Raw genomic sequence first — 19,717 nt, 5'->3', positions numbered from 1 at the left:
TTGGAGTAGCCATCAGAGATTCCTCACTCGAGATTTTAGCAGCCAGCTTGAGAGGTGAGTCTTCCTCTAGTAGGAACGGGTCGAAGGCACCAATGTCGGCCCGTTTATGTATGTTAGCGTATGCTAGACTTAGGTCTGATGTCGGGGCTTGCACGATGTAGATTATATGTTTTCGGACTTGGGTTTGATGTCAGGGCAAGCCCGAGGAACGTTTGTATGCTTGATGTCTTTGTGATTCTTGCATATGTTTGTTTATATGTTCCGGACATTGGTCCGATGCCGAGGCAAGCCCGACGAATGTTTCGTTATATGCTATGTGTTATATGTTCCGGACTTTGTTCCGACGTCGGGGCAAGCCCGAGGAAGGATTTAGCTTATAATTTTATGTTATATGTTTGTTCATATGTAATATGTATACCAGACTTCGGTCCGATGTCGAGCAGGGCTTGATGCCGGACTTCGGTACTATGCTGGGTGGGGCCCGATGCCAGATTCGTCCGATGCGCGGTGGGGCCCAATGTAGTGGTCAAGGCCCAATGTATAGTATTATGTGATTATGTGTATGGTATGTGCTAGTTTGGGGAGACTTATTAAGTTTCATGCTTATAGTTTTTAGTTTTGATTTCAGGTACTTCCGCTAGCAAGGTGAAGAGCTCGGGATGACTGCATGGCACACACCACAACTTTTTTAGCCTGGGATGTTTAGACTCTGATATTTTGATACGTGATTGATACAATATTTTTTATACAATTTTTTTAGATACACGACTTGTGATTTTATTATTATGATGTTTGATGAATTATGGTTTTCTTAAATTATTTAAAACGAATTTTTTGGACCGTATTTTTGGATATTACAAGTGGGATGGTGTGCACTATAGTGGTTAGTGACCACGTAGACCACGAATGCAGTCATTGTAAATATACCTGACGCCCTTTTATAGTTGCGGCAGATTTTAGTGTAGTGGAATGTGATCATCACCATAATTGAGTATGTCTAGTTCTTTTCTTTCTCTCTATATATCTCTCTAACTTTTTCTTTTTAATTTAATATTTTTTATTAAATAATTAAAATGTAAAAACAATATAGTTATATGGAATGGTAAATAATTTATAATGATTTAAATAGGGTGATAAAATGGTAGAGACATGACACCCCACCATATCTATGATAATAATAGATAAAGCAAAAGGTCAAATGTTTTTGAAAAATATAGATGAAAATATGCCTTCCAAATCCAAATGTCTTCAATAATTTAATATTTTTTATTAAATAACTAAAATGTAAAAACAATGTAGTTATATGGAATGGTAAATAATTTATAATGATTTAAATAGGGTGATAAAATGGTAGTGAGATGACACGCACCATATTTATGATAATAATAGATAAACCAAAAGGTCAAATGTTTTTGAAAAATATAGATGAAAATATGCCTTCGAAATCCGAATGTGTCGATTGGTCAATAGTTCAAGTCTAATGTTGTAACTTTTATATATATATATATATATATATATATATATATATATATATATATATATATATATATATATATATATATATATATATATATATATATATATATATATATATATATATATATATTGTAACATCCGTTTCTCGAAGAAAATTGGCCAACATTTTGGAGAAAACCCTCTGCCACGACATAGGGCATGGATGTCCATGATGTGGCGTGAGAATTAATGAAACACATGTTTTGGAGATGCCACAATGTGGCATAAAGATGGTCATTTTGTGGCAGCCACTGCAGCTCAAATCTGAGATTTTTAGGGTTTCCCTCATATATAAACACCTTAACTCTCATTCTAGGTCATCTTCTTCAGCCTCCACCTCCCCATCTCGAAACCCTAGCCTCCATGCATGCTTGAGAGTCCATTTCCTTGATTTTGAGCCTTGTTAATGGGTTTTTTGGTGGATCTTTGGAAGATGAAAGTTCACAAGGAAGCAAGGAAAGAAGAAGCAAGTTTGGACCCAACATTCTTTTCACTTTTCTGAGTTATTGAAGGCATAAAGCTTATACATTGACACCTTTTCTTCTTGATTCAAGTTTTAGGTCATATTTAGGTGGTTTTGGTTCCTTTCTTGGACTTCTGTTGGTTTAGTAAAAAGACCATGTTGTTTTATTTTGTGTCCAAGCTTAGGTTATAGCCTCATTAAGGACTTAATGGACTTAGAATGCTAGATCTAACCTTGGTATGGAGTCCTAATGGATAAAGTTGGAAACTTTATCCATAAAGTTGGAAACTTTATCTATAAAATTGGAAACTTTATCTATTAAGTCAGCGTGGAAGAGTAGATCTAGAAGTATGAGCTTTTATCTAAAAGGATTAAGCTCTTAATAAGAGAAATAACATTATGAAAGTGGGCACAATGTAGCAATCGGTAGGCACGACATGGCAAAGTTTACAATCTCGACTGTCTTGTTATGGCATTGCCACGTCGTGGCAATGTCTTGAAAGTTGACCGTTTGAATTTTCATTCCCATGAGGTGGCCATGGAGGGCCCATGACATTGAGTTGACCATTGACTTTTTGACCAATTTGACTTAGGGTCAAACTTGAAAATTTTGGTTTGTTGATTAAGGTTCTACCATGTCTTGGTGCTAGTAGGTTCGTGGGAGCAATCAGTGCAAAAAGGGAGTGTGTCGATGTGTTTCTGGTTCTCCGATTCAAGTGAGTTTTTCCTCGTGGTACCTGTGGTTCGAAGGCACCAATACCGACCCACTAGAATCTAGTATGTATCCTTGGGTATCAAATGTTGTTGTGTTGCAGTGATCTGCTATATATATATATATATATATATATATATATATATCCTAGTGTGTTAGGATGTAGGAGTAGCAGTATGCTGGTTAGAGTAGCAGTAGACTGGTTATCATCTTGTGGAGTGTCCTAAGGGTTGTATGTAGCCATGTAGGATATCCTGAGAACTCTTGATATAGGATTTTTAGCTTGTTCCTTGTTTGGTTGTGGCTCTAGATTAGGATCATATGCTCGGGTGTCTATCCCACCTCTGGTTACATATAGCTTTGTATTCCTCGGAGATTCGCCGGTAAAGGAGTAGTACGTTGTGAGGGACCTAGTAGGTAGTTGTGAACTGTTCGACAGGTAGATTCATAATTGTTTGTGCTTATGTGCCTACTTGATTTCTTGTTTGTTTATATGTTGACATATTATGGTTGGTTAGGTTGAGGCGGTCCTGCTTGGTGTTGTAGGCCAAGAAAGTGCAAGTCGGTTGCAAGTCGTAGGCACAAAGGCACGGGAGGAGCGGTTGGGCTGAGGCAACATGCCAATATACCTGGGGCAATCCACTCCGATGATTGTGGGTCGGGGTAATCTAGTATGATGACTGTGGACCCAATATATATGCTTGTATGTATGTTGTGTGAGGTATTTTGGGGGAACTCACTAAGCTTCGTACTTACCCAACTGTTATTGTTTTTCAGCTATCATTGGTTATTATGGGAAGGCGATGACGTGATACTACACATTCATCAGCAACAATAAAGATTTCTCATTAACTATATTACTCTGATTTTAAACAATATACTTTAGAAAAAAATGTTTTTTCTTAACTTGTGTTCTAAATAGTATTACGAAGAACTGTATCATTTTCTTTTTTGAATTTAGATAAAAAATATTATGTTATATTTTATAAAAATGATATTTCTTAAAATTATAAAATAAACACCGCAAATCCTTATCATATAAAAATTCTTCTTAGAAAGTTACTAGTATAATGAGTACAAGTATTCTTTAAATTTTCATAAATTTTGGATATTTTTTTGTGATTTTCTTATAGAATATAAAAATTAATTTTTTTTTTCAAATTTTCTTGATTATGCTCATTTTATAGAGAATTAAATTTTAAAATTTTTGATTTTTTTTTCAAAAAAAAAAGTTATTAGCAAAAAACGAAATTTGTGGAAAAAAACTCACCAGCCAATAAGAATGTGACATGTGGCTGAGAGTGGAGGAGAGTAAAGGAGTGAAGCATGAAGGGGTCTTGATGGTCGGAATTTGTGTTTTTTGCTTTCTTTTTTCCATTTTAAACCTCAAACCTTTTAACCATTACCGGAAATTATCAATATCTCGTATATAATAACTAAAATGTCATATCATCTCGCGACATGTAGACGATAAATAAAATCAAATACCTACCTTTAATTTTTTCAATCATGCAACAAATATTTGTTTTGGCAGCCCTTACTTATTTTTTAATCTTCACTCGATACAATATATATATATATATATATATATATATATATATATATATATATATATATATATATATAGTTAGGTTCAAATGTTTTCACTATCTATTGTGGGCATGTATAATTGATTCTAGACCAATCATTTTAGTTATTTTAAGAAAGTAATTAATGCATATTAAATGCTGAAGATGTAATTAATATCCATTATATATTCAACATGTAATATGCATTAATTACTTTTTTAAAATAACTAAAATGATTGGTCCAGAATCAATCATACATGCACACAATAGATAGTAAAAACAAAATAATCTAACCCTATATATATATATATATATATATATATATATATACACACACACACACACACGCGCGCGCGCGTACATATACATATATCAAACTCAATACTTGTACTTGATGAGTTCGCAAGTGATCCACATTAATGGTAATTAATATAGTCTCGATAATTTAATCACATGCAACGAACGTCCATGGAACGTCATTTAAATGAGTTTTATTATTTATTTTCATTTTCTTTATTTTTTTTTTCTAAAGATAATTTTAAAGATCAAACATTATATACTTAGTTTTCAAGTTTTCTTTTTCGTGTTTTTAACTTTGTAATTTTTTATTTATTTTTTTTATTTTTTTTCAAAATTTTTTTTTTATTTTTTTTAATATCTACTATATAGTTGAAGATACTAGTGTTTTTTTTTGACTTTTTGTTTTTATTTTTTATTTTAAAACTAAATATCGGTTCGAGTTTTTAATGTCTAACAATTATAAAAGTTTTAAATAAGAAAAATAATAAGGATTATAATAATTTTTGTTCATACTATTTTTGAATCATATTATTTTGAATTATAGTATTTTGGATCATATTATTTTTGAATCATATGATTTTGGATCAATAATATATTCAATTAAATAAAGTATTTGTTCAAAAAACAAACTTTTGATCATTATTTATTTAGAATTATTTAATTTTACATCATAACAAATTAGGGATCGGAAACATGTTGAATTATAACTTTTTTAATCATGAATATTTAGATTCATCTCATTTTCGTTCATATTACGTTCGGTTTTTTTATTTTAAAAAAAAACTTATAATCTTTTAAAATAAATTTCGTATATACACAAACTACTTTATAAAAATTTCTTTTCTAAATTTTCATAATATATGATAAATTATGAACCTTTAAAATGATTTTTAATTCGGAGAATGGTAATTTTCACGTCATATTTTTATAAAAATTTAAAATAATTTAAACAAAATGTTGGTATCCTTAATAATATATTTTAAAATAGTGTTTTACAAACTCACTAAAATAGTATTCCAAGAACTCTATCATTTTTTTTAATTTGAAAAAAAATCACTTTATTTAATAAAAAAATATTTATTAAAATTAAAAAAATAAACACCTCAAAAACTTATTTTGAAAAAACTCTTTTTAGAAGGTCACTATTATAGATATGAATTCAACTAGTTGTGAGACATATTTATTAAATGGGTTAATTTAAAAAAAAGTTAGGTATAAAAATCTAAATATTAGAGAAATTTAAATTTATAAGAAAATAAGAAAAATAATGAATTATTATAATGAAATTTTTTTTTATCTTTTAAATTAAAAAAAATAATTTAAACAAATAAAAGAAACCAATGAGCTTTAATTTTATGAATTTTCAAATTAAAAGCTAAGCTCATTAATGAAATTGATATTCAGTTATTACATTAAAATATTATTTGGATTTAATAAAATAGAAAAACTCATAAAATGACGTATGAAAAAAATTTTAATTGAAAATAACCATAAAACTACATTTGAGAAATAGAATGAGAATGTAACAAATGACAAAAAAAAAAAAAAAAAAACCTTTATTTATTAGAAAGAATTTGAAAAAAATTTATTTTGTTCCAAATTGAATTTCTTAATTACTTTCCTTAATCAAGTCTTCAAAATTTTGACAAATATTAATGAATTGTTAAAACTTATCAAAATACAGCTAATATATATATATATATATATATATATATATATATATATATATATATATATATATATATATATATATATATATATATATATATATATATATATATATATTTCAATGTCCTCTTAAAAAACAAAAGATTATTCCGCAGAAATAAAAGTTGATGATTGCGATATAGAAAATATATAGCTTTGTTTATTTTTATATTAAAAATAATATAATACACAAAATTGAAAAAATAGGTTTATGGAACATCTCATAGATATTTGGACAATGGCAAAGGTATATGATAAATTAAAATTATTATTATCTAATAACTCTATTAGCTTTAATATTTAATTAAATAATATTTTTAACAGTTAATCTTTATATTTTTTAATTCGGTCTAATATATCTTTATCTATTTAAAATGTTCTATCAGACTTTCTTATTCAATTAATTATTTTTTAAACACAAATCATATTTTATAGACGTTGAATGTCACAAACAAACTAAAATATAAAAAACTAATACATCATAGTTATAAAAAGATTAAAACTTTTATATAATCATTATAAATTTTCATTTCATAAATAAAATGTCATTAAATATTTGATAAAAATAATAACTAGTAAATAAATAAATAAATATTTAAAAATTGAAATATAATTAAAAAGTAAATTGAATTATGGTTAAAAAGTCAAAAAAAAATAATATACTAACCACCACTTATTAAATGGTTAACGAAAAAACTAAAATTTTATATTCCAATAGGATTAAAAGATGAGTGCTTATTTTAAAATAATAATAATAATAGTAATAATAATAATAATAATAATAATAAATAAATAAATAAATAAATAAAAAGATCTCTAAAGAAGATGCTCTGACCCATTAAAAAAAAGCTCAAAAATCTCCATTTTAGGAGGACCCGTTAAAAACCCGACATGTTATGTGATAGATAGGTATAGTACGTCCTCTTCATACACCAAAGTAAATAGATGATACGTGTTTTCACCATCGTCGTCCGATCACTGATGGTGGTTGTTTTATCCAGTGGTGGAGATTTAGGTTGCATCCATCATTTGCATGTTTATTTGTTTGGCTATGAAACTTTTGACTTGTTATATTTGTTTGGCAGTACTTTCCATACATAAGATGGTTCGAGTCAGATTTATTTGTTTGTAGTGTAGCAATTATTATATAATATACTTAAAGAGATTATAATTTAAAAGTTCTAAATAAATAAAAAACGTTAGAAAAACATAAGAATAAACAAAGGTCAATTAGACTATGCACCTTCATTTTAAATGCTCTAACATCAGATACAGGCTTTCAACAATTTTGAAGAAAAAAGATCTATGGATAACAAAGTTTATAAACATTATTTGTAACACCAAAATTTAAGATTTTCATATTTTCTATCTTTATAAGACCGGAGGGAGTGAGAGGGAAGTTTCCCTCACTTTTTGTGGGCTATACCCCTCTTTCCGTCACTTTTTTCTTCCTCACATAAAACCCAAGGAATGGGTGGGAAGCTCCCCTTACTATTTTTTTTATTTTTTTTAAAATATATATTTCATACATATATTATACTCATTTCATAGGGAATTAAAAACCATAAATTTTAATATATTTTTTTATATTTTTTTAATAGGTATATAATTTTATAAATATTAAAAAAGATAAAAGAAAAGAAAAAAAAATAAACCGACCAATCATGTGATGAGTGAGAATGCGGGATCCCCATCCCCCACCCTCTTCCCGCGCTAGCCTTCCTGCACCCACGGTGCGGTGTCCCCCCTGTGCGGGAAACGTCCCGCACCTCTCCCCGCTCACCACTCCGTCCGGCCTAATATGTTAGTTAATTCGTAAATAAGACCAATATTTTAAAAGTAGTCGTCATATAACTTCTAGTTGTTCTAATACACGATAAAAGATGGAAAATGAGAAGTGATGTGACGTTTATATGTATGTAAATGAAAGATGAAAAAAATAGGTTGTTTTAAAAAGATGTTGATGTTATAAAATACGATCAAATTACAAGATAAATTATAAAGTAAAAAAAAAGATATGAGAATGGAGAGAACTTTTATTCCAATATTTGTGATAAAATCATCAAGTTTCTGATACATATGACTCACTATTTATACTATCAAAATAAGATGAAAGATGCACATTATGATGATGCATTATTACATTCATAAAACATATTGAAATGGTTGTTAATAATGCTAAATAATGATAGAGAGTTATGAGAGAAATGGAGAATCCAATGGTCATTCACAAACTAATATTTCATAACACTCTTCCTTGAACGACGATTGTACTATGCCTCGTTAAAACCTTAATAGGTAAAACCTCATGGGAAAAACTTTTTATAAAGGAAAAAAACTATATGATTAATAATAGATATTGAAAACAATTGTCTCGTTAAAAACCTTGCTAAGAAAACCTAGAGAGAAAAACATAGCTAAGGAAAAGAATACAGTATGTTTCTAACTCGCCCTGATCAGCACATCGCTTGATTTCCCTGAAGTGCCGAATAGCAACGTTTCGTACCATATTTTCAAATTTGGATGTAGGAAGTGCTTTAGTAAACAAATCGGGAATGTTGTTACTTGATTGAATTTTTTGGATGTTGATGTCATACTCTTTTTGAAGATCATAAGTGAAAAAGAACTTGGGTGATATATGCTTGGTTCTGTCTCCTTTGATAAATTCTTCCTTGAATGGAGCTATGCAATATTATCTTCATATAGTACGGTTGGAACACCCCTGTTAGAAGTTAGACCAAAATTCTTGTGAATATGTTGAGTTAACTTTCTTAACCAAATACATTCATGACTTTCCCTATGATTTGCTATAATCTCTATTTGAGTTCGAGCTTTGTGTAGATCAGATAAGTATACAACATCTGCATAACCAATTAACTTCACCTTTGATGAAATTGATTAGTATAAACATTTTACCTTGAAGATACCAAAGAATGTGTTTGACTCCATTCCAGTGTCTTCTTGTTGGACAATAACTATATCTTGCTAATAAGTTTACGACAAAAGATATATCATTTCTTGTATTAATAGTAAGATAATTAGTGAAACAATAGCAATAAGATATGGTTCCTTAGGAACAAGAAGATTTTCATGTTTTTTATGATGCTGAAATTGGTCATTTTTGGCATCTAAGTGCCTTACCACCATCGGGTTACTCATGGATGTGAGTTATTCCTATAAAACCTTTTAAACACATTTTCTAGATAACCAGATTGATGTACAAAAAACAAAATTTCGTTTTACAAGGATCATTCATTTCAAAATTTTCTTTCAAACAAGAAGTGGCATTTTCCAATTCTCTAGGAGTTCCAATTATGTTCAAAGCATCTACAATAACATCAGTTATGACAAATTCTAATACGGAACTTTTTATGAATACACATGAGCTTATTGGATCATTTTGTAGCCCTTTTTCAACAAAAATGTACTTAAACAATTGAACCACATACGGCTGGATTGTTTTAATCCATACATAGATTTATTTAATTTTACCAAATATACTTCTCGAGAATTAGGAGTTTGAGCTTTTGGCACCTTAAACCCTTATGGGATTTTTATATAAATATCATTGTCAAGTGAACCGTATAAATAGGCGGTAACTACATCCATCAAACACATCCAGTTTTTTATGTGTTGCTAAACTTACTAGATAACAGAATGTAATTGCATCAACCAAAGGAGCGTACATTTCTTCATAATTAATTTTGGGCCTTTGGGTAAAAACTTGTGCAACAAGTATTGCTTTATATCTCACAACTTATTTCTATCGTTTCTTTTAAGCATAAATACCCATTTGTGTCTCATTGGTTTTACCCCGTTTGGTATACGGACTACAGGTCCAAAAACTTTTCGTTGAGTAAAAGAATTAACCTCTTTATTTATTCCATCTTTCTATTCTGGGCAATATTTTCTATTCCTACATTTCTCAATATATTTAGGTTCAAGATTCTCATTTTCTTTATAATCGTGCGCGAAACATGATATGAAAAATTATCGTTGAAGTCTGTCTTATTTTGGTTCCATCTTATTCCAGTCATGACATAATTTATTGAGATCTCTTCATTTTCATAATTTTCAGGTACCTTATTTTCTTTTGTTGTGTCATTGGGCTCTTCTAGAGCTTCATTAATCTTTTCAACAGATTTTGTTTTCTATTTTGGACCATCAATTATATTTGCTCCTTTTCGTTTTTGAAGATTTTTATCTTTGGAACCGATTAGTCTTCCACGCTTCAAGCGTGCCTTATATTCATTTGTAGTTGTATTCTTCCTTCTAGGATATCAATTCTAACTGGAGCATTTACAGCTGGTACATGAGACTTTGTTACACTCTTAGGGTCAGTAAATGCTTCTGGTAGTTGATTTGCTACATTTTGTAAATGAATTATCTTTTTCAAGTTCACATTGACTTGAAGGAGGATCTAAAATGAGAGTAATAATTCATTGTAAGATATTTTATTTTCTAGCTTCTTTATTTCTCCCCATAATGCTGGAAAATAAGATTCATCAAGCTGATAATCATCAAATCTAGTAGTAAATTAATCTCTAGTTGATTGTTCTAAATATTTTACTATAGATGAAGATTAATATCCAACATAAATTCACATTCATCTTCTTGGAGCCATTTTTCTGTCGTGAGGTGGAGAAATGGATACATAAATTACACATCCAAATGTCCATAAATGGGAAATATTTGGTTCCTGACCACAAACCAGTTGAATAAGGGAGAACTTATGATAACTAGTTGACCTTATGTGTATAAGTGATGATGCATGTAAAATTGCATGTCCCCATGTCGATAAAGGATGTTTAGAATATATTAGTAATGGTCTTGCAATTAATTAAAGGCGTTTGATTAACGACTTAGCTAAACCATTTTGTGTATTAACATATGCAACAGGATGTTCAATAGTTATCTCAATCAACATGCAATAATCATTAAAAGCTTATAATGTAAATTCTCCAACATTGTCAAGTCAAATTTTCTTAATTGGGTAATCGGGAAAATGTTCCCTTAAGCAGATTATTTATTCAAGTAATCTTGCAAAAGCCAAATTACGACTACAAAACAAGCACACATTTGACCATTTAGTTGATGCGTCAATTAAAACCATAAAATATATAAATGGTCAACATGGTGGATGAATTGGTCCACATATATCCCCTTGAATTCTTTCTAAGAAACTAGGACTTTCATAACCAACTTTTTACAATGATGGACATAAAATTAATTTTTCTTTGAGAGCATGCAACACAAGACAATTCATTAGATTGAAAAATCTTTAGGTTTTTCAAGGAATGACCACTTTAAGTTTCAATTATTCTACACATCATAATTAATCCGAGATGGCCAAACCGGTCATGCCAAATTTTGAAGGTGTTATCATACCTTTTATTTTCAATAACATGAGATTCAGTCATTCTAATATTTATATAATACAATACAAAGGACAATATGAGTAATTTTTCCAAAAGACTTTTCTTACCCAATATCATTTTTGTAATATTAAGATACTCTTTATTGCCATCATTAGTTGTTTCAACATGATATCCGTTAGACCGAATATCCTTAAAACTTAATAAATTTCTTGGAAAAGTAAATTTGGGTAGAAGATCTACTTCTTAAAATTCCATGGGCATTGACAATGGTAACATTGGAAGTACGGAAAAGCTTTCTCTTCCCTATAGAAAGGGATCGACCTTAGTCAACTTGGTTGACCAAAAGGTAAATGGAAAGGCTAAGTCTGTGATAGTCTCGTGTACCATTCCCAAAGAGTCTATATGTTTTTCTTGTCAAGAGAAGGGGCATTGGTTGCGAAGCTACCCTAACTACCTGAAAGATCTGAGAGAAGGAAGAATCAAAAAGTTTGACTATGCTTTAGGTAAGTACACTATCTAACTATGTTACGTTTATAATTGTTGATTCTTAATACATGATGTAACTAGGTTTCATTTTGATGTTTGGAAGGATCAAGCAAAGGGAAGGAAACATAAAGGAAGAGTATGTTGAATCTGATCGCAAAGATGAAATTTCAATTGTATGGTTCGAAGATCATATTTTTGAACTGCTCCTTAGGAGTTATGATAGGTTGCTAGGAAATATGTAATAACATAGTTTTGATTTAAAGTTGCATTGTAAGGAAAAAGTTTTTTCCGCATTTTATAAATAAATAAAATTTTGTTTTATTTTATCTCCTTGCAATGACATTTATGAAAAAATGATGTTTGTATGTTTCTAGCAATATTGGAAATATTAATTTGATTCTTTCGTTTGTGGTAGTGTCTAAATTTACCAAATAAGAAAAGATTCTCATCACCCAAGTTTTAATTGGACAAAAACTTAGAATCATGCAAGTTGTATTGTATGATGAATGAGAATTTTCATCTTTGGAAAATTAAGACTAATTCCTTGTTCACATGTATATGTGAGTCTGGTGAAGGACTAAGGGATCGAGTACACATTCTTGTGCACTAGTCAAGTCCACCACATAGATCGATAAGACTATTCATCATGATTTACTAAAGTTTAGTAAATATGATTATATTCTGAAACGTTGGAAACGTTTCAATATATGGCAGAACGAATGAGAAGAATCAAATTGGGCAGAAAGATAAAAGTTTCTCCAATCTAAAAAGTTGGGAGAGTACTTGAGTATCTTGTTTTACGGTTATCTTAGTGATTATGAAACCATATCACAATTAATTCTCTAAGGACATCCCTCGAATGTAGAAGCTCCCCGAAAGAAATCCCAAGTTGTTGCCCTGCCGGCATCATAGCTATCAATACCAACAACACACCCAATTAGCAATTAGGCTCCATTCCATAATCCATAATCCATACTTGGGGTAAAATGACCGTTTTATACTTGACCTAATAAGCACCAAAACTAAGGCTAAAACCAAAAGATCAATAATGGCCCACTAATGGCCTAATTTTCCAAATTGGGCCCAAATCCGTATAGGTCTTATCCTAAGCCTATACTTTCCCTAAATCCAAATCAAGTTATCACAAATACCTCTCGGGACAAACTTGGTCAAAGACATACATCAAAGGTCAAAGTCAACGGTCCAAGTTGACCCAACTCGTCGAGTTCCTCCATCAATCTGCACAGATCAAGAAAACCCAAGCCAACTCGCCGAGTTTACCCACCATCACGTCGAGTTCCTTTAATCATCTGAAAATATCGGGGAAAATCGAGCCAAATTGTCGAGTTTACCCACCAACTCATTGAGTTCGCTCAAAGTCCAACAACTTAATTCATTAATCACCTAATCCATAAAAGGCTTGGCCACAAAGCATAGATATGACTTCCTTGAGTTAGGAAACCACACAAAGTTGCTAACTTTATGTCCATGCATGTCCATATGAAGCTCTTAAGCTTCATATGAACTTAACACTCGACTTAATGCATGCATGACCTCAAGATCCTCCTAAAGTTTGCACCTTTAAGCTCAAGGGTAGCAAAACAAACTCAGATCTGAAAGGATGAACCTTTACACCACCTATCATATCCATAAAAAAAGGAGGCCAAATCACAATAAAACTTAAATGAGAAGATTTAAGATATTAATTACCATTCCATACTTTTTACCTCAAATTATTGCCAAAAGTGTGATAGATTCTGAATCCCAAAACTTCCCTCCAAGCTAAACAACTTCAAGCTCTTCCAAACCTTCACCAAGCACCAAAAGCACACACAATCCACTTAAAACCGCAAGATTCCCAACAAGAGGCTCACAAATCGATTTAAGGGTTTCAGGAGGATAAGGAGGTTGATAAGGAGGATGGTCAAGGAAGTCTAAGGTCTTTAAATAGGGTGTAAAACTCTGAAAATTAGGGTTTCCTTCTGAGTGGCCAACTCGCCGAGTTGAGGCTCCTCAACTCGTCGAGTAGACCCATTAAATCCACGATTCTTCATCTTCAACTCGCCGAGTTCAACTAGAAATTGGCATAATTCCACAACTAACTTTCTAGATTCCAGGTGTTACAACTCTCCCCCACTTAAATTAGATTTTGTCCTCGAAATCACTCCTTCTTAATACTCATAACAAAGCGACCAACCTGATGATCACAATCGGAAATTATGTGCCTAAGACAGTCTTCCCCTAGCAACTGGAACCCGAACCGAAGCTTCCATCCCGAAGACAACAATCAAAACGTCAACCCATGCAAACCACTTCTATCCTATTGAGACCTGAAATCTATAATGGTCTGTCTTCCAGACTGACCACCCATACTGAAGCAACTCCATGCCAAGCTCTCACGAACAACAGACCAACCATAACACTTCGAAATCTGATCATTAAAGGTCTATCCAGATCTACGGAAACCATCCCTAAAATATTTCTTCAAGCTCGAAGAGGAACAAATCCCTACACTTTTGAATAAAGACCAATTTTACCTCCCCTAAGATCTAATACCTTTAGTCTCAATAGTCCGACTCTCTGTCAGATCTCCCACGCTGAACTGCCGCTGAGCCAACCTCATAGAGTCTCATACCAAACAAAATGCTTCAAATCCCTTAACACATCGCAGATTCAAAGGGAAACAAATTCACTGACGATATACAACTACATAACACTTTTTCCCGACAGAAGGCTCAGATAATCCGTTGACTAGAAGATTCATCCCTGTAACGGTTTGAATTAGGCGATAGCCGTGCAACAGGCCTAAACCAATTACTTTGAGATTACTTAAACACCACAACATTTCCCAATCAATCAATTACTTCACACACACAAGAGACCCAATCACTAATACTGCCTGAAACACTTATGTTGCCTGAAATGCTGAAACTGCCCGCAATATTGATACTGCCCGTAACGCTGAAACTGCCCGCAATACTGATACTGCCCAAAACACTGAAACTACCCGCAATACTAATATTGCCTGAAATGTTGAAACTATGAGCCTGAAACCTCCTCACTAGTCCAACCTTCACAATGGTAGAACCATCCATCTGAATCTACCCCCAGTCCCTAACTGGGGCATTACCAGAACCATGACGAATAATCCTCGAAACATATTGACCGCGATTCTTATCCCAAAATCAAGCCATAAGAAGACCCAAACCTTAACACCTTTTAACTCTATGATATGCCATCACCGCCCACTGCTTGACTAGCAACGACGATCAAACCATGAAATTTTGCGATACATTCAACCCTTACCGATTCTAGGGCACTTTCGCCTAGGCACCCACTTAATACAATCCCCAAGACTTACGATTTACGACTACATAAGGAATTTCCAACTTGAGAATCACAAATCTAACAAGCGCTTGCGAACAACTGGAAATGTTGCATACAATCTTTTGAGACCTTCTGATACCTGACTGATACTTCCCTCAATCCTTACTACTTCCTTTATCCAACCAACATATTTACGACTTGCCAGACCCCTAGCAAAGCATCAATCCCGAACGCACCACAAGCAGAAGAAATGAATCTTTATGATCACTAGGCCCACATCCTATGACTGGAATGCTTCTGATAACACATAGACCTTGATGACATTCTCATAGCACCACTGAGCACCACATAGTTGCTGCCCAAGCAATTCTTATGAAAACAAAGTCGCACACGATCCGTAGAAAGGATAATGCTCGGACTCTTGATCCAAATGGGAATCTGAAACCCAGGAGAACCATGCACATAACTCGAACCAAGAGTCCTAAAACCATCTTGCCCAAGTCACACGGAACACCCCCATACACATACTTAAGAGACCCAAAATATTATCCGAAGAGAAAAGAAACACCAGGGATAATTGACATGCCACCTTAATCAAAACAGAAAACATCTTCACGGTCGGTCGAAACAAGACACCATACTTGTGAGACTGAACGAATTCCAACACTACCCCACTAGCTCGAGAAAACCTTCAAAATGATCCCGAAGGCTACCCAAAACCTAAGTCTACTATGAACTGAGCTTCCACTCCACCATTGAGGGTAAACATACATGAAGACCGAAGGAATCATAAAATATATTGAACTTGACGACAAATTGGCCTGATCACTAAACCTCGACTGACACCTCTAAACCTTCCACGGAAAATTCGATGATTGATGAACCCCCACGACCAATGGTCAAGGATACACTAATACTCAAAACCAGAAATCAAGACCCTCATGGAACTGAACACACCTGCTTCTAGAAAGGATCTATCGATCAACAACTACCTAACTAATCCTAAGACAATGATCCAAAACCACAAACTTTCAAGACCATCAAGGACTGACACTCAACCTGAGAACTCCCAATTCTCCCCCACTAAGAACTCGAACTACCACTCACTGGTGGTGAACCAAAACATAACCCAAACATCCCATCCAGGTACAACCATACCTGAACATGAAACGAATATCACCCAAAGAACGGTCCTTCAGGTACGGATCAAACGAACCCCACAAGAAACCTGAATTACAACTGAAGACCTTGAATCTTCCGATAATAACCACCTAAAAAGCATATGAACCTACTAATTTACGATCCAAACATATTCCTCTGCATCCAACCCACACGACAATCTTGCACTTGGCCTTTCCATCTCCCAAGGATACGACCCTTTCTCACACTGCTATGATACTCGTGCCACATCAAACGACATGCACACACCAGCGCTGACATGTCGTCGCTAACCATCGCGACCAACAGACCTCGAGCTGAGAATCCAACCTAACTTGGGAGGTCAAAGCCTGCCTACTCCCTCCAACTTAGAAAAACTAAAGGAAAAATCCCTACCACAAAAATAACGACAACCCAAAGTGACAATCCACCACTTAATCCCATATGGAATTCTAACCGATCATGACAACCGCTTTCTCCCCATGTCTCGAGGATCGAGGCACGACCTTTAACCAAAACCCTCGATACTTCCTGTCAACATACTCATCTGGATCTGAACCATTCAACCTACATCAATATCGCCACAGGGGCATGAATAATACTAAACCCATCCTCTCATGAGCGGCGCAATACAAACGATCAACATATATGGAACCACTGCCTCGAACCATGGTACCAACCATGCTATCTACCCTGGCTAGTCCTTAGAGTCTTCAAAATGCTCCTTGATTTGAGTATGGATCCTATGCTTCCAGTAGTACAGGCCCAATACTACCTTCCACACCTATCCATACTTTCCTCAAGAGTCATCTCGGGTCCTCTAAGACCTAGCCACAAAATGTTATTGGAACCTGCTCAACAACGAAACAACCACACTAAAGGGCTCCTTAGGCTATCTTAGGATTCCACACTTCTCTGTCATCAGCTGCTAAAGAATTCCTCACAATTTCAATTAGCATTCCATGAATACAATCACATGCGATAAAGATTATATAATCCTTCGAGTAACAGACTCGTCCCTGTAACAGTTGGACTCTGACAAGAGTTGCGCTGCAGGGTCAAATCTGTCACTTTGAGATTATCCAACCTTTTCCACATGTGACTTGACATATACACTTAATGGCTAACTCACATCACTCATGAGTTCCACAAAGCACAAAGCAAGCAACATTCGTGTAGAGGAGCCGATTGACACTAGAATGCAATAAGATCAGACAGATTCTCCTATAAAATCCCCTATCTATGACTCCCACCATCTCGTGCGGATCTTCACCCTACCTTCACTCTCTCAGGAGAGGCTAATCCTTCCTCAAACCAAGGCTCCGATACCAACTTGTAACATCCTAAAATTTTCATAAAATTTAAACTTTTCAAAACAACCCTTTTTCTATAGAAGTATTTACAAAAACTGTTGTTCCCAAAACATTATTTAAAAATCTGAATCTCTTTAAAAAATAGTTTCCAAAAAGTTCACATTATCAGAGTTTCCCACGATCAACTGGAGTACCTGAAAACACAAACCAAAATTGTAAGCATGAAGCTTAATGAGTTCCCCCAAAGTACCAACACCCAAACAGGTAACATATACAAATAATAGTGTGCATAAATGAGCCTTCAACCTGACTGGACAGCCTCACAGGGCCTTCAGCCTATCTGGACCGCTCCCGAGCCTTTGGCATGACTGGACTGCCTCACCGGGCCTACAGCCTATTCAGACCACTCTTGAGCCTTCATCATGATTGGACTGCCTCACAGGGCCTATAGCCTATCTGGACCACTCTCCGGGCCTTCGTCCTGACTGGACTGCCTCGCAGGCCTTTAGTCTATCTGGGCTACCCTGGGTCTGTTGGCCTTCCGCACAAAGCAGGACCGCCTCAACCCAACCACACACACACATGTCGACATATACATAACAATTAAACATATAACCAGTCAACAGAAAAACAAACACATCTTACAGATCACTAAGCAAAGCATCATCCTATCCACTAGGATATAGATCTAACAGATCGTAACAGCATAGTAACATCCTACCTACCAGGATACTGATCTAACAGGTCACCACAACATAGTAACATCCTATTTAACAGGATACCGATCTAACAGATCACTACAGCATACAAGCATACGATAAACCATGATAACCATCCAAAAGGGCCGGTATTGGTGCCTTCGACCCGTAAGTACAGTGAGGAAAAATTCACCTCGAATGCAGAAGCTCCTTGAAAGAAATCCCAAGTTGCTGTCCTGCTGACTTCTAAGCTATCAATACCAACAACACACCCAATTAGCAATTGGATCCATTCCATAATTCATAATCCATAATCCATACTTGGGGTAAAATGATCGTTTTACTCCTGACCCAACATGCACCAAAACTGAGGTCTAAATCCAAAAGAGCCACAATGACCCACTAATGGCCCAATTTTCCAAATTGGGCCCAACCCCATATGGGTCTTATCCTAAGCCCATACTTTCTGTCAATCCAAATCTAGTTATCATAAACACCTCTAGGGAGAAACTTGGTCAAATACATACATCAAAGGTCAAAGTCAACGGTCCAAGTTGACCCAACTCGCCGAGTTGTCCTTTAACTCGTCGAGTTCCTCCATCAAACTGTAAAGATCGAGAAAACCCAAGCCAATTCGGCGAGTTTACCCACCAACTCGTCGAGTTCCTCTAATCATCTGAAAATATCGAGGGAAATCGAGCCAACTCGTCGAGTTCGCTCAAAGTACAGAAGCTTAATTCATTAAGCACCTAATCCATAAAGGCATGACCACAAAGCATAGATCTGACTTCCTTGAGCTGGGAAACCACGTAAAGTTGCTAACTTTACGTCCATGCATGTCTAGATGAAGCTCTTAAGCTTCAAATGAACTTAACACTCGAATTAACGCATGCATGACCTCAAGATCCTTTACACCACCTATCATATCGATAAACTCAGATCTGAAAGGATGAACCTTTACACCACCTATCATATCCATAAACTCAAAAAGAAGGCCAAAATCACAATAAAACCCAAATGAGAAGATTTAAGTTATTCATCACTAAGTTCAATACTGTTTACCTCAAATGGTTGCTAAAAGTGTGATAGATT

Source organism: Lactuca sativa, chromosome 3 (assembly GCF_002870075.4).
Source record: "Lactuca sativa cultivar Salinas chromosome 3, Lsat_Salinas_v11, whole genome shotgun sequence".
NCBI classification, from domain to species: Eukaryota; Viridiplantae; Streptophyta; class Magnoliopsida; order Asterales; family Asteraceae; genus Lactuca; species Lactuca sativa.
This window is presented reverse-complemented; position numbering follows the sequence as displayed.